Below are 15,110 nucleotides of genomic sequence, written 5' to 3'. Positions count from 1 at the left end.
AACCAACAAAACAGGAAACAACAAATTTTGGTGAGGATGTGGAGAAAGGGGAACCCTGTTACACTCTTGGTGGGAATGCAAGGTGGTACAGCCACTTTGGAAAACAGTGTGGAGGTTCCAAAGACATTAAAAATGGAGCTATTCTATGACTCAGCAATTGCACTACTAGGTATTTACTCCAAAGATACATATGTAGTGATAAGGAGGTGCACCTGCATCATAGTGTTCATAGCACAATGTCCACAATACCCAAAGTGTGGAAGGAGCCAAGATGTCCTTCAACAGATGAATGGATAAGAAGATATGGTCCATATATACAATGGAATATTACTCAGCCATCAGAAAGGATGAATACCCACCATTTGCATCAACATGGATGGAACTGGAGGGATAATGTTAAGTGAAATAAGCAGAGAAAGAAAGCTATCATATGGTTTCACATATGGGCGGAACATAAGGAATGGTGCAGAGGACAATAGGGGAAGGGAGGAAAACCTGAATGGAATTCATCAGAGAAGGTGACAAACCATGAGAAACTCTTGACTCCAGGAAACAAACTGAGGGTTTACCGGGCTAGGGAGATGGGATGGGGTAACTGGGTGATAGATATTAAGGAGGCACATGATGTGATGAACACTAGGTGTTAGACACAACTAATGAATCATTGAACACTACATCAAAGCTTAATGAAGTGCTAGATGCTGGCTATGTGAAGATAATTTAAAAATATAAATAAATAAATGTTATTTAACACAGTGTAATATTAGTTTCAGGTATAAAATATACTGATTCAAAACTTTCATTGCTTCACCCATTTAAGTTGTGTTTTTTTTTTAATGGTGCATTATAATAGTTTTTTCAATATATTCTGGAAATAAAGATACTGAGATATATGATTTGAAAATATTGTGTTGCCTTTTCGTTCTCATGATAATGCTCTTTGATGCACAAAAGACTTTGATTTTGATGACATCTAATTTATTTACTTTTTCTTTTGTTACTTGTGCTTTTGGTATCATATTTAAGAATCCATTGCTATGGGGTGCCTGGGTGGCTCAGTCATTAAGTGTCTGCCTTCAGCTCAGGTCATGAACCCAGGGTCCTGGTATTGAGCTATGTATCAGACTCCCTGCTCAGCAGGAAGCCTGCTTCTCCTTCTCTCTCTCCCCCTGCTTGTGTTACCTCTCTTGCTGTATCTCTCTCTGTCAAATAAATAAATAAAGAGAAAAGAGAAAAGAAAAAAAGAATCCATTGCCAAACCAAAGGTGATGAAGATTTACCCCTATATTTTCTTCAAAGAGCTTTATGGTTTTAGCTCTTTTATTTAGGTAACTGATCATTTTCAGTTAATTTTATATACAATGTAAGGTAGGTATCTAATATTATTGTTCTGTATGAGGCTATCAAGTTGTGCCAGCACTATTTGTTGGAGACTATTCTTTCCATGTTGAATGGTTTAGACAACTTTGTCAAAAACCAACTGGCCACAGATGCTCAGGTTTATTTCTGGGCTTTCAATTTTATTCTACTGATCTCTATGTATATCTTTATGCCAATTCCCCAGTTTTCCTTTTTTCATTTATTTGTTTCAAGTTTTTATTTAAATTCTCATTAGTTAACATATAGTGATATATTATTTTCAGGAGCAGAATTTAATGATTAATAGTTACATATAACACCCAGTGCTCATGGCAAGTGGCCTCCTTAAAACTCATCAACAATTTAGCCCATTGGTGTCCACCTCCCCTCAAGCAACCCTCAGTTTGTTCTGTATATTTAAGAGTCTCTTTTAAGAGACTGCCTCTCTCCCTTTTTTCCTCCTATGTGCAACTGTTTTGTTTCTTAAATTCCACATGTGAGTGAAATGATATGGTATCTGTCTTTCTCTGACTGATTTATTTTTCTTAGAATAATACACTCTAGGTGAATCTGCATCATTGCAGATAATAGAAAGATTTCATTCTTTTCGCTGGTTCCATTGTACATATACCTCCATCTTTTGTTTGTTCTTTCATTCTTTTGTTATCTATCTATTTATCTATGTATTTATCATCATCATCTATCTCCAAGTTTTTACTTAAATTCCAGATAGTCAACATACAGTGCAATACTGGGTTCAGGAGTAGAATTCGGTGATCCAACACCTACACACCACCCAGTGCTCATCAAAACAAGTGCCCTCTTCAGTCCCCATGACCCCATTTAGCCCATCGGCCACCCACCTCCTTCCATCAACCCTCAGTTTGTTCTGTATAGTTTGATTTCTTACCTTCTTATGATTTCTTACCTTCTCTTTTTCCTCCACTTCCCCTATGATTATCTATTTTGTTTCTTAAATTCCACATAAGAGTGAAATCATAAGGTATTTGTCTTCCCTTGACTGATTAGTTTAGTTTAGCATAATACACTCTAGCTCCATCCAAGTCATTCAAATAAGGAGATTTCGTTCTTTTTGTTGGCTGAGTAATAGTCCGTTGGATATGCATACAACTGCTTCTTTATCCATTTATCATTCAATAGACATTTGGGGTCTTTTTGTAATTTGACTATTATTGATAATGCCACTATAAACATCAAGGTGCATGTGTCTCTTCAACTCAGCGTTCTTGTACCCTTTAAGTGAATACACAGTTGTACAATTTCTGGGTCCTAAGGAAGTCCTATTTTTTCACTTTTTGAGAAATCTCCATACTGTTTTCTGTAGAGGCTGCACCAGGTTACATTCCCACCAAGGTGCAAGAGGGTTCCCCTTTCTCCAGATCCTCAGCAACATTTCTTGTTCCTTGTCTTGCTAATTTTAGCCATTCTGACTGGTGTGGAGTAATGTCACATTGCGGTTTGATTTGTATTTCCCTGATGGCTAATGATGTTGAACATTTTTTCATGTGTCTGTTAGCCATTTGTATGTCTTCTTTGGAGAAAGGCCTGTTCATATCTTCTGCCCATTTTTGACTGGATTATTTGTTTTTTGGGTGTTGAGTTTGGTAAGTTCTTCATAAATCCTGAATACAAGCCCTTTATCTGATAGGTCATTTGCAAATATCTTCTCCCATTCTGTAGGTGATCTTTTAGTTTCGTTGACAGTTTCCTTTGCTGGGAAGAAGATTTTGATCTTGATGAAGACCCAATAGTTCATTTTTACTTTTGTTTCCCTTGCCTTTGGAGACATGTCTAGCAAGAAGTTGCTTCAGCCTAGGTCAAAGAAGTTCCTGCCTTTGTTCTCCTCTAGGATTTTGATGGATTCCTGTCTCACATTGAGATTTTTCACCCACTTTAAGTTTATTTTTGTGTACAATGTAAGAAAAATTTCCATTTTCATTCTTCTGCATGTTACTGTCCAATTTTCCCAACACCATTTGTTGAAGAGAATGTCTTTTTTCCTTTGTATATTCATTCCTGATTTGTCAAAGATTAGTTGACCATAGACTTGAGGTTTCACTTCTGGGCTCTCTATTCTGTTCCATTGACCTATGTGTCTATTTTTGTGCCAGTACCATACTGTCTTGGTGATCACAGCTTTTAATATAATTTGAAGTCCAGTATTGTGACACCTCCAGCTTTGGTTTTCTTTTTCAATATTCTTCTGGCTATTCGGGATCTTTTGTGGTTTCCTACAATTTTACAGAATTGTAAAGAAAAAATATATAAACAAAAATAACACTGAATGCCATGAAAGGAAGCCAAAAATCAAGAATATATCTATAAAATGCAAATGTAAAACTGAAACATAAAAAAAGACTTAAAAAAGAGTTGATAAAATAAGAAACTAGTTGAAAGGGGGGAAAATGAGAGGAAAATTTTAAACTGAAAAACCAGAGAATCATGAGAAAAAAACCTGGAATTCTATATGTTATTTTGCCCTAGGGCAGGAGTTTTTCATTTCTGTGTGATCCATAAACTTGGTATTAGCTTGATGTTCCTGCTGGTCTTCTGAGGAAGGGGCCTGTTGAACTAATTATCATGTGTCTTTGCTTGGGCAGAGTGGCACTGTCCCTTGCTAGGGACAAGAAAACTTCTGAAGGCCCTCTAAGGAAACAGCTCAGACAAAGAGAGAACACCAGATCCACTAGATGGGTTTACCTAGGGGAACCTGGAGCCCACCCCTCTGTCATTCCCCTCTTTCCTTTCTTCACCACAGCCCATCTTTCCATGACTACCATTTTTCTCTCTGTTTCTGATCATACCTATTTATCCCTTTATCCTAGATCCCCCCCTCCTCCATATCTCTATAATCTTCAATACACCACAGTAGGGACCTGATGTTTCTGTTGGTGTGTGTGCTGTTTATTCTGGAAAAGTATTAGCCTTTCATTCTCAGATTCTTCCATCCTCTATTTGAGCCCATTCATGAAGACGGTCTCCAGCACACCTATTGCCATATGAATAATAAAAATCTTCCATATGCCCTTGTATTATCTGAGAAGGACAGAAGTGGCAAGCTGAGCAAAGGGGGAGGCCTCTGTGTAATCCCTCCCCGAGTTATACTCTATGATTTAGCTAGAGGTTGTCAATATTTCCATTTCCTAATTCTGAGTAGAGCAATCCTGCCAACCAAGGAAAACCTCAGGTTTTCAACTGAGTACTTACACAGGAAAAATGGCTTAGATAGGGATCCTACCTGTTAATTTGGACAAAGGTTGGGCATGATCTAATAGGGATTTCTCCACCTCAAAAAGACAAGTGAGTTACATCCACTAACTTGCCAAGTAAGGTCTCAAAAGAATGAGGATTCCAGTATATATTTAACATGTCCAGTGCCAAACCTCTGATCTCACACCTAACCCGCTCCTTCTGCCATCCCTCCTTTCTCAGTTGACATCAGTGCTGTCGTACTGTGAAGGCCAATAACCTTGAGTCTTCCCTGACCCCTTTCTCTCATTTTCTGTATCCAATCCATCTAATCTATGAGGAACTCTCGTCTCTACCTTCAAAAATATATCCAGAATGTCTATTTCTCTCCCCCTCTCTATCATAAGCACCCTGGTCCAGGGACCTATCCATTATGTCTGATCGGAACAACTATGGCAGCATCCAGTCTGGCTTCTAGCTCTACTTCACCTCCTGCGGGATTTGTAAAAGCTACATTGGACTGCATTACTCCTCTGCTTGAACCCCGAGTGAGCAGTGAAGCTGGCAATGGCCTACCACACATCAGGTACACTGTCTATTACCTCTCTGGCTTTATTTCTCTGATTCTCTTATTCACTCAGCTCAGATTATGCTGTTCCTCAAACTCACTAAGCTCACCCTCCCCGCAGAGCTTTCGAACATGCCATTTTCCTTGCCTCAATTATTTTCCCCCTGGATTGCTAAATTCCTTGTTCTTCCTATCTCTAGAATTTTCCCTCAGATATAGTCTTCTCAATGAGGCCTTCCGTGACTGCAGTATTTAAAAATGGACTTATAGCCCTCCTGGGGGCTCATTTTGGTTAGCTCTCTGCCTTTGGCTCAGCTCATGATCCCCAGTCCTGGGACTGAGCCCTGGGTTGGCTCCTTGCTCAGCGGGGAGTCTCCTTCTTCCTCTCCCTCTGTCCCTCCACCCACTGCTTGTGCTCTTTCTAATAAATAAATTCAATCTTAAAAAAATAGAATAAAACTGGATTTACTTTCCCCCTTCCCCACATCACTTTTCTTCATAGCACTCTCTAATGTATATTTCATTTCCTTGTTTATTGTTTTTCTTACTACAGTGTAAGCACCATGAAGACAAGAGGCTTATTTTGGTCTCTTTTTTCCCTCGCTGTTCTAACAACAGTGCTTAGGGTAGGGCAGTGACTGTCACAGAGTGGGTATTCCTTAGACACTTGTTGAACGAAGAAACAAATGAGACCCAATTTCTGGGGAACAAAGCAATCTAACAAACACTGCCACTACGTCACTTAAAATAGTAACCTTACTTAAAAGAGTGAACCCACCCTTCTAGGGTTCATCCTTTATCCCCTTAACTGGCTTTATGTTTCACAGTATCTATCCCATTTTGACACATTACATGTTACTTGATTCTTGAGTGTCTCCCCTATTAGGAAGTGAGTTCCCTGAGAACAAGCACTTTTTTAAAAAAAGATTTTATTTATGTATTTGTCAGAGAGAGAGAGAGCACAAGCAGGCAGAGAGGCAGGTAGGCAGAGAGAGAAGGAGGTTCCCCGATGAGTAAGGAGCCCGATGTGGGACTCATCCCACCTGGGATCATGACCTGAGCCAAAGGCAGCAGTTTAACCCATTGAGTCACCCAGGCATCCCAAGAACAAACCCTTTCTGCTCTCTACTGTTTCCAGTGTCTAGGACCTCCTGCATACATGTAGAATGAACAATGACAAAGTTGAGTGCACCACTGGCTGCAGAACCTCACAAATTGGCAGAACTTATTTTTTTGACCCAGTATTTTGGAACATACTTTGCAGGGTTAAATAACACAAGTTCAACCAAGTAAATTTTATATTTTTAAAAGATTTTATTTATTTATTTGGCAGAGATCACAAGTGGGTGGAGAGGCAGGCAGAGAGAGAGAGGAGAAAGCAGGCTCCTTGCTGAGCAGATAGCCCGATGTGGGGCTTGATCCCAGGAGTCTAGAATCAAGACCTGAGCCGAAGGCAGAGGCTTAACCCACTGAGCCACCCAATGTGCCCCTCAACCAAGTACATTTTAAAGATCTATTTGGCTTCATTCATTTATTTATGAATCAGGAAGCATCCCATTTAGCAAATAGACATGAGCTCCAAGAGGCTGTAGGAAAAAAGTTTTTTAAATGTAGAGTAGAAAGAAGAAAATTATTGTCAAAGAATTCATTGTTTTAGGCAAGGTTGCCCTTAAGGGGAACAGAGGGTGTGTATCATTAAATTTCCTAATGCCAACCAAGAAATCCCCATGGTGACTGGTTAAAGGTTACATATCTTGGGGTGGGGGGCGAGGTTTGAAACTGTACTCAAGTTCTCCAAGCATGTGTATATCTGCTGGGTAAATGAGTAGGAAAACTACCTTGTCCTTAGGACAATGCTTCTTGTTACTGCATTCTTTGATGTAACAACTTGTTATTTCTGCTTGTATGTCGATCTTGAATCTTTTGAGCTTTTACAAGATGTAAAAAATATATAACCCTATAAAAACTGTTCATTCTCCAGAGCACTTTCTTCTTTGTGAAGATCATGTTTCCTGGGCAGCTGTCTTAACCTGGGATCAAATAAAACTTTCTTTCTGTTAGAGATTCTAAAGGCTTGTTCATTTTAGAAACTCACTTTTATGTCCTGCCTTATTTGGGGGCTCCCAACCTGATGGTTATCAACCCAAATTGCTCAGGACACAAAATAAGCTTAGTAAGATTTTGTTTTTGCTAGATATCTGCAACTGTTAGGACTATCATTCTTAGACATAAAATAAGCAGATGTGCTGCAAAGTGGGATGTTTGACTCTAGAATTTAAAAATCCCATTTGCGACAACATGGATGGAACTAGAGCGTATCATGCTTAGTGAAATAAGTCAAGCAGAGAAAGACAACTATCATATGATCTCCCTGATATGAGGAAGTGGTGATGCAACATGGAGGCTTAAGTGGGTAGGAGAAGAATAAATGAAACAAGATGGGATTGGGAGGGAGACAAACCATAAGTGACTCTTAATCTCACAAAACAAACTGAGGGTTGCTGGGGGGAGGGGGTTTGGGAGAAGGGGGTGGGATTATGGACATTGGGGAGGGTATGTGCTTTGGTGAGTGCTGTGAAGTATGTAAACCTGGTGATTCACACACCTGTACCCCTGGGGATAAAAATATATGTTTATAAAAAATAAAAAATTAATTAAAAAAAAATCCCATTAGCTAAGTCTTTGGGTTTCTCAGACCTGAACTAATACCTAACAGGGATGGGCTACATGGTTAATGTTTGTGCATGTTTTACAGGGTACCTTGTTGCATGGAAGTTTTCTTGACATCGGTGGGCAACCTAGTACCAATCTAACCCTTTCCATGACCCACCTATCCTATCACAGAAGTCTTCTTGAGGTGGAAAGTGCTATAATAGACTTTAAGTGCTCAACCCATGCCTACCAATATTTGCAGCTTTTTGGCTTCTGAGATCCCCACTAGCAATAGCCCTTATCTACATAAAACAAGACAAACAAACACGTGCACCTTAATGTATTGGCAGTAACGAAGAGATGTTAGTGCATCCTGGGCAGACATTGTGTGCACACCATCATCAATTCCCATGGAATCGTGGTCTGAAAGGTCAGGTGTTTGGCTCTGGGCTGACCCTCTGCCAGTTCAGTTGTGCTCCAGGCAAATACACAAGCTCAACTGGCTCTGGGGATAACTGTCTGCCAGCTCAAGTTGATGTGTCCTTTAAAAGACTGCCAATTAGACTGGGAGCTCAAACGCAAAAAGGAGTGGAACTCAAAACTCAGAAGCACTTACCTATAGTTCTTGGAAATATGAGAAAGTGACGTCAAAAGGGTGATAGAGAGCTTGCCCATTTTTCGTCTTGTCCCTGAAAGCTGCAGAAACTTGCTTCCAATCCCACTGCTGCTACCAAATCTGTTAAATAACAGAAACTCAATAGAGTAAATTTTAAAAATCTGATTGGTTTTATTGATTGATCGATGAATCAGGCAGCATCCCATCTGGTAAGTAGAGGGGAGCTCCAAGGGCTACAGAAAAGGAAATGTTTTCAAAGATAAGGAGGGAGTGGGGAAAAAAAGGGAACTATTAGCTAAGAACCCATTGTTTCAAGCAAACGCGTCCTTCCAAGGAGAACTGAAGGGATCTGTCAGTATATTTCCTAGTGCTGACCAGGAAATCCCCATTGTCGACTGGCTGAAGGCTCTATTTCTGTGATTGAAACCACAATTAGGATAGGCATTGAGCATTGCTTTACTGATTTGAGGCCTCAACCTAAATGACACCATATTGAGCCTATGATTTTCTTTTTAACAACAATGACAAAACAAACAATAAACAGCTTAAGGAGAGAAGCGAATGTAAAACCTCTGCTACCTGGCTTTCTTGGATGTTTAACATAGGTCATTCCCAAGAATATCTGTGTTTAGAGAAATTCTTTAAGGCCAAGTCATCCTTTTCTGTGAAGTACACTGTCCCATGTATCTTATAAAGCAGTGATTCTCAAGGTGTGAAGGTAAGGGAGGGTTGGGGTGAGGGGTGGATTTTGCTTCCCCAATGTTAAAAAGAAAGCTACAGGCTCACTTAGATTGAGTCCCTAAATTGGGGATTAATACTAATCTAATTGCAGTTTAGAGGCAGCTGGCTAACTCAGCCAGTAGCGCATACGGTAGGGTTCTTGATCTTAGGGTTGTGGGTTCGAGCCCCACATTGGGTGTGGAGATTACTTAAAAAAATATAAAATCTTAAAAAAAAAAGAAATTGCAAACAAAAAATATTAAAAACAAAACAAAACAAAACTTGCAGTTTCAACTCTCCCAGAAATGTAGTCTTTAAGTAAGTTGGGAATTTTTTGGATCAGTGCCAGTCTTCTCCATGGGCCTTCTCTCCATCCCTCAAAGGCAGGAGAGGTCCACTGCAGATAGAGTCCTTGCCTTTCCCCTCACAAGGAAAAGAAGTCTTTCCCAGAACAATCCTTTTTTTTTTTTTTTTTTTTTTTTTTTTTTTTTGCTAAAAGCTTTCTTGCCCCACTTTCCTTCTATAACGGCCTTCCATTTTGCATAATTTCTCATAGCGTCCTTCTATTTGCTAGATGGTATGCTGCCCGATTTGTGAATTATTTAATAAAGCCAAGTACATCTTTCAAATGAACTCAGTTGACTTTTTTATTTAACACTGCGGACACTGGAGACATATTTAGTGGTCATAATTGGAGGGATAAGGGGATAGTGCTACTGACATTGAGTGGGCAGAGACAAGGGGTGTTCAAATATACTACCATCAAAATGGCCAGATTTAGCAAACAAAAATACACATGGGGTAGCGTGTCCAAATAAAATACAGAACTGGGATATCTCAGTCATTAAGCCTCTGCCTTCAGCTCAGGTCATGATCCCAGGGTCCTGGGATGGAGCCGCGCACTGGGAGGAGTCCTTGCTCTGGGAGAAGCCTGCTTCTCCCTCACCCACTCCCCCTGCTTGTGTTCCCTCTCTTGAGGTCTCTCTCTGTCAAATAAATACAATCTTTAAAAGCGACGAATTGTAAATCAACACTTGTTTACCTGGAAATCAAACTTAACGAGTTTTATCCGGTGATTTCACGCCTCATGCACAGGACAGGCCCCCACCACAAAGACTTCTCCCGGCCAACCCGTCCCGACTGCAGGGGTTAGGAGACCCCGCCACAGAGCAGTTGTCTTGGAAACCTGGTCTGCACCCACACCGCCCCAGGGAGGCAGGGCGCGCATTGCGGGGCCCCTCCGTCTCTCCCCCCACAGAGCTCCAGGATTTGCTCTTCCATCGAGTTCCCAGGTGAAGCCGCCGCTGGTCTGGGGCCCGCACAGGCCCACCGCTCCCCGAAGCGGTTCGTCTTGGGGCGAGTGTGGAGCCAGAGGACACCGTGAAGCCGAAGAATAGGGAAGGCAGAGGCAGGGTTTTACTCGCAACCGGGAGGAAACCGGGTGTCTCTGGACAGCACAACCGGGCAAGCGTGAAGAGACGGGAGCGCGCACATTCGTGAAGCGGATTTCGCAGGGCCCCTGGCGCGGCAGCGGGCACAAGCCGTGCCGAGCCGACAGGTGCAGGTCAGCCCCGCGGGCCACCCAGGCCGGCACCGTTGGCTCTGCGGGAATCCTGCGGGGCCGGTGCCCTCGGTCCTGCATCGGAGCGCTCCGACCCTGCAAGGGCGACTCAGGCACGGGCGCCCCAGCGGCCTTCCCGGCCACCGACGCGCTGTGCCCTGCACGACCGGGTGCGTCGCGGTCGCCGCTGACGTGGTCCGGCGAGATGGCCCGGCGACCTCGAAGGGCCGTCTCACGCTGAGAAGCGGAAGGCTGACTTTTCCCGGAGTCCTCCCCGCCCCCCCCCGACGTCTTTCCGTCGGCAGACCTCGCCTCCCAGACAGAAAGACGGTTTCGCGCCTTGCGAGCCGCCGCGACAGCAGCGTCGAAGCCGCACTGCGAGCGAGCGGGGCGGGCAGAGCCGGTACTTCCCAGTCCGCCGAGGAACTTTGCAGTTCCCTCTAGGCTCCGCGGAGGCCCCGGCCTCTCGGTGGTTGCTCGGAACGGGGGCTTGGCTGGGGGCGTGGCTGGGGGCGTGGTCCAGAAGGCGAGCCCAGGCGCCGCGAGCGCTCTCGTGCCGGACGTTGCGCGGCCGCGACGCCCCGGGCTGGCACGGCGGGGCGCTCCGGACTGGTTGCCCCGCGGTGGGAGGCCTCGGCTGTTCCGCGCTCAGGTAGGCGTTGGCCCGCCCGAGTCGCTGACCTGCCCCGGTTTGGGTGCGTGAGCGGCAGGGCCTGGCGTTGCGTTTTCTCAACGGTGCCCGAGGCACTGGCCTACGCGGCCTAGCGCGCGGGGGGCGGGCTGGAGGGACTGGTCCAGGGACAATGGGCGTCCGGGCCCCCGAGCTGCCGGGGCCGAACGGAGGCGCTCCCGCTGCGGGGCGGACTCAGCCGAGGCGACCCGAGACCCTGCGGGCAGCCGGGGTGCTCTGACGCAGGGTGCACCGGGCAGCGGTGGCCGGGACTTGCGGGCCGCGTCGGGGCTGCGGTGGGGCCTGCTGGGCGCCGATCTCGGGCCGCATCCCCCACCCCCGCCCAGCGAAGGGGTGGCTGCGCGACCCGCCGGATGCGGGCATCGCTGGCGCTCCTGCCGCCTCTGCCTGCCTCTGCGAGTGGACTGTCCTTTGTTTCCTTCTTCCCTTCTTCGTAGGCCGGTGTGGTGGGCAGAGCTGGGGGCGCGGTGTCGCCTATAGGCTTCTCCGGAGCCCGCTGGCACGTGGCGCAACTTGGAGGCGTTTACATTTATAAAATGTCTTATTTTTATTTTTTTTAAATTCTTTTTGAAATAACTTCACAATTAAAAAAAAAAGTTGAGAAACGAGTACGAAAGTTTTCTCAGTAGTATTCCCTTAGACTCCCCAGATGTTAACGTCTAATTTAACAGACCAGGAAGACGAGGACACTCAGTCACATCGACAGGTTTTATTCAGATATGTCTGCTCCTGTCTCCTCTCTGTTCCTTTTTTGTGGTACAGGATCCAAGTCAGGATTTAGTTGCATTTAAATGCATTAAATACATTTAGTTGCATTGTCTTGTCTCCCTGAAAAAATTACATTTTTTTAAAAAGATTTTATTTATTTATTTGACAGAGAGAGATCACAAGTAGGCAGAGAGGCAGGCAGAGAGAGAGGAGGAAGCAGGCTCCCTGCTGAGCAGAGAGCCCGATGTGGGACTCGATCCCAGGACCCTGAGATCATGACCTGAGCCAAAGGCAGCAGCTTAACCCACTGAGCCACCCAGGCACCCCCCAAAAATTACATTTTAAACAGGGGAGGCCCTTGTAACTCCCCAAGACCCTTCAGTGTGGTCTTGGAAGCGCCAAGTCTCAAATCAAAGGGTCTTTTCAAATTGCTTCGTGCCAGGCCCAAGAGACAATGTCCGGCAAGACATCTGGGCAGTTTTGGCACCGGTGGTCACCCTCTGTGCCCTGACCCATCTAGTCCTAACCTCGTAGCCCATCCTGGTTCTCCTCCTACTTCTCAGACCTACCTGCTTCTGTCCTGGTATCTCTGAAGATCCCGTCCTTGGCCATCTTCTCTTACCATCTGGACAATTTCCCTGGGTGATCTCTTGTGGCTTCGAGGATTCTTGTGGTTTTGAGCATACCACAAATCCTCAGAATACTCACCTGTTTATGATTGCGGCCCAGGCCATTTCTATGTTCCAAACTCAGATAGCCTGTGGCCTACGCAGTGGCTTTACAGGCTATCTCAAAAGCATTTCTGCCTTGATATGAGCATATCTCAGCTTGAACTCACACACATCTGGTCCTCTTCTAGTGCCCCCAGATTCTGTGAATGATGCCACCCTACCCTAGCCACTCAGCCACTCCTGGGGAAGGCCTCCCTGATGAGCTCTTTCACTACCCCAGTCAATCCAGACTTGGTTTCCTTTTTGAACCCTCCCTGGGCTGGCCCACTTTTCTCCTTGGGAACCCGTCTCCCTGTGCTTTCTTTGGTGCCCTCATTCAGTTGTCCACACCAGAATCACACTAAGCTTATTAAAATGTATATGTGATTGTCCATACTCTGCCTATAATCTTTTAAAATTTCCCTTTACTTAAAAAGGAAGAAAGAAAGAAAGATAAATTAAGATAAGACCATTAAGTATAAAGAACAAACTGATGGTTATCAGAAGGGATGGGGGTAGGTGCATGGGTTAAGTAGGGGATGGGGATTAAGGAGAGCAGTTGTGATGAGTATCAGATGATCTATGCGGAATTACTGAATCACTATATTGTGTATGTGAAACTAGTATAACACTATTAACTAACTAGGATTAACATAAAAACAAAATTAACGACGCACAAGTAAATAAAATTTCCCCTTGCTGTAGGACAAAGGTAAGACTTCTTAAGTCTTCAAGGCCTCATTTCAGAATTGCTGGTCCAGTCTCTTCCTGTACCCTCTTCCTCAGGTTCCCTGCTCTGCTCTGACTGGCTTTGCTTCTCTCCTGACTTGCTTTTCTGCCTACGGGGATTCTGTTCCCTGTGTGCTCAGGGAGTTCTTACTCTTCCTTGTAGATCCCCATCTAGTCATCCCTTCCTTAGGGAAGTTTTCTGTGACCTCCCTAACTAGGTCCTGTTGTGCGGATCCTAATCTCTATCATCTTCTCTCCTTGGTAGCTCTGTTAAAGTAGCCGTTTTAGACAGACATGCTTAGGACCTGGTAGACACTTTTGATGTTTGCCAAATCAATGAGGACGTGTAGGGGTATGCAATCTGGTTACTCAACAGCCTCTGTCTGAACATTGTTGGGAATTTGCATAGTATATAGGGGCACTGTGTACCCTCGTTCCGTTTCTCTGCTGGTACTGTCAGGCAGGGCAAGAAGGAGACATACAAGAGGGAATGGAGAGCCTAGAGAGAATAGCCAGAGGAGCATTGAAAAGGAGAGGTGACGTCTACTGCCCTTCTTGCTTAGTTTCCCTTTCCATCAGGGTTGAATCCGCTGTCTTACCTGACTCTATTGACAGACTTGACTCTCTCCTACTCTTCCATTTCCTATGCATGTTTTAGAGAATCTTTACAAATATATTTTGGTTAGGGTCAATGATATGTCAGTAGTCCTAGTTCTGTTCTAAACAGCTGACTCAGAGTCAGAAGGTGAAGTGGAAATGAAGGCCTGATGGAGGAGGAGTTGGGTTGGGTGGCCGGAATGATGGCTGTTTGCTCTGTGGTGTGAGTTGTTCAGTTCAGCAAGTACTCACTGGGGGCATGCCAGGAGCTGTGTTGGCTTCTGGGGATAGAAAGGTGAACAAATTCTGCAGCTGCCTGGCCAGGGAGCACATGGTGGGGTCAGCATGTGATAAGGTGAAAACCATATGAGAGGAACCCTTGACTTGGAGAAGGACGTCGCCCAGCCAGCTGAGGCAGGGGCTAGGTGGGGGAGCCCTGGAAACTAGTCTGGGTGGTGGCCTTGACCTAATTCCAGGACCCTTGCAATTGTGACCTGGGGAGGTTCTCAGCAGGGTGTGAGGATGGGCCTGCGTCACAGTGACTGGGTGGGGGCTGTCACTGAGTGCTGGTGAATGGAAGAGGACAGAGGACCGCCTGGGGCACAACAGAGAAAAAGGTATTGAGATAAACTATTGCTGAGGAGGGGGTGGCTGAAGTGGTAGCACAGATCACACTCTCTGACCCCAAACCAGCCAGACATGTTTGAATTTTATCAAAGTCATACTAAAGCACCCCCAATCAAACACAGAATTTCTGCAGCAAAATGTATGGATATCTGCAGTTAGGAATAGAAATAGACATTCCAAAGAGCCTCCCATCATTTTAGATTTTGCTGTCAGAGTGTTGCCAAATTTTGAAGAAATGTTCAGGTTTCCCAGCATTTTTGACTTGTGGGAATTGTGGGTGAGGGGTTGTGGATTTGAAATGATAGCAAATGTTTATAGAGCATCCACTCTATGTGAAGCTTATAGAGCTTCACATGCACTGA

General features: G+C 44.6%; 1 protein-coding gene across 11 annotated transcripts in view; it reads left to right on the top strand.

Annotated features, from left to right (window-relative positions):
- Nucleotides 1–11,223: 11,223 nt before the first annotated feature.
- PGBD2 (piggyBac transposable element derived 2) overlaps nt 11,224–15,110 on the top strand; it is a 35,218-nt gene continuing 31,331 nt past the window's right edge. For 9 of the 11 annotated variants that reach the window (XR_009354140.1, XR_009354139.1, XR_009354138.1 and 6 more), the window contains exon 1: nt 11,234–11,338. The gene's annotated coding sequence lies outside the window, so the exon portion shown is untranslated. Of the gene's footprint in view, nt 11,339–15,110 lie in introns of all 11 variants that reach the window. The other 2 variants (XM_059176012.1, XM_059176009.1) reach the window with 1 other exon arrangement.

The sequence above is a fragment of the Mustela lutreola genome, chromosome 5 (genome assembly GCF_030435805.1).
Source record: "Mustela lutreola isolate mMusLut2 chromosome 5, mMusLut2.pri, whole genome shotgun sequence".
NCBI classification, from domain to species: Eukaryota; Metazoa; Chordata; class Mammalia; order Carnivora; family Mustelidae; genus Mustela; species Mustela lutreola.
This window is presented reverse-complemented; position numbering and strand designations above follow the sequence as displayed.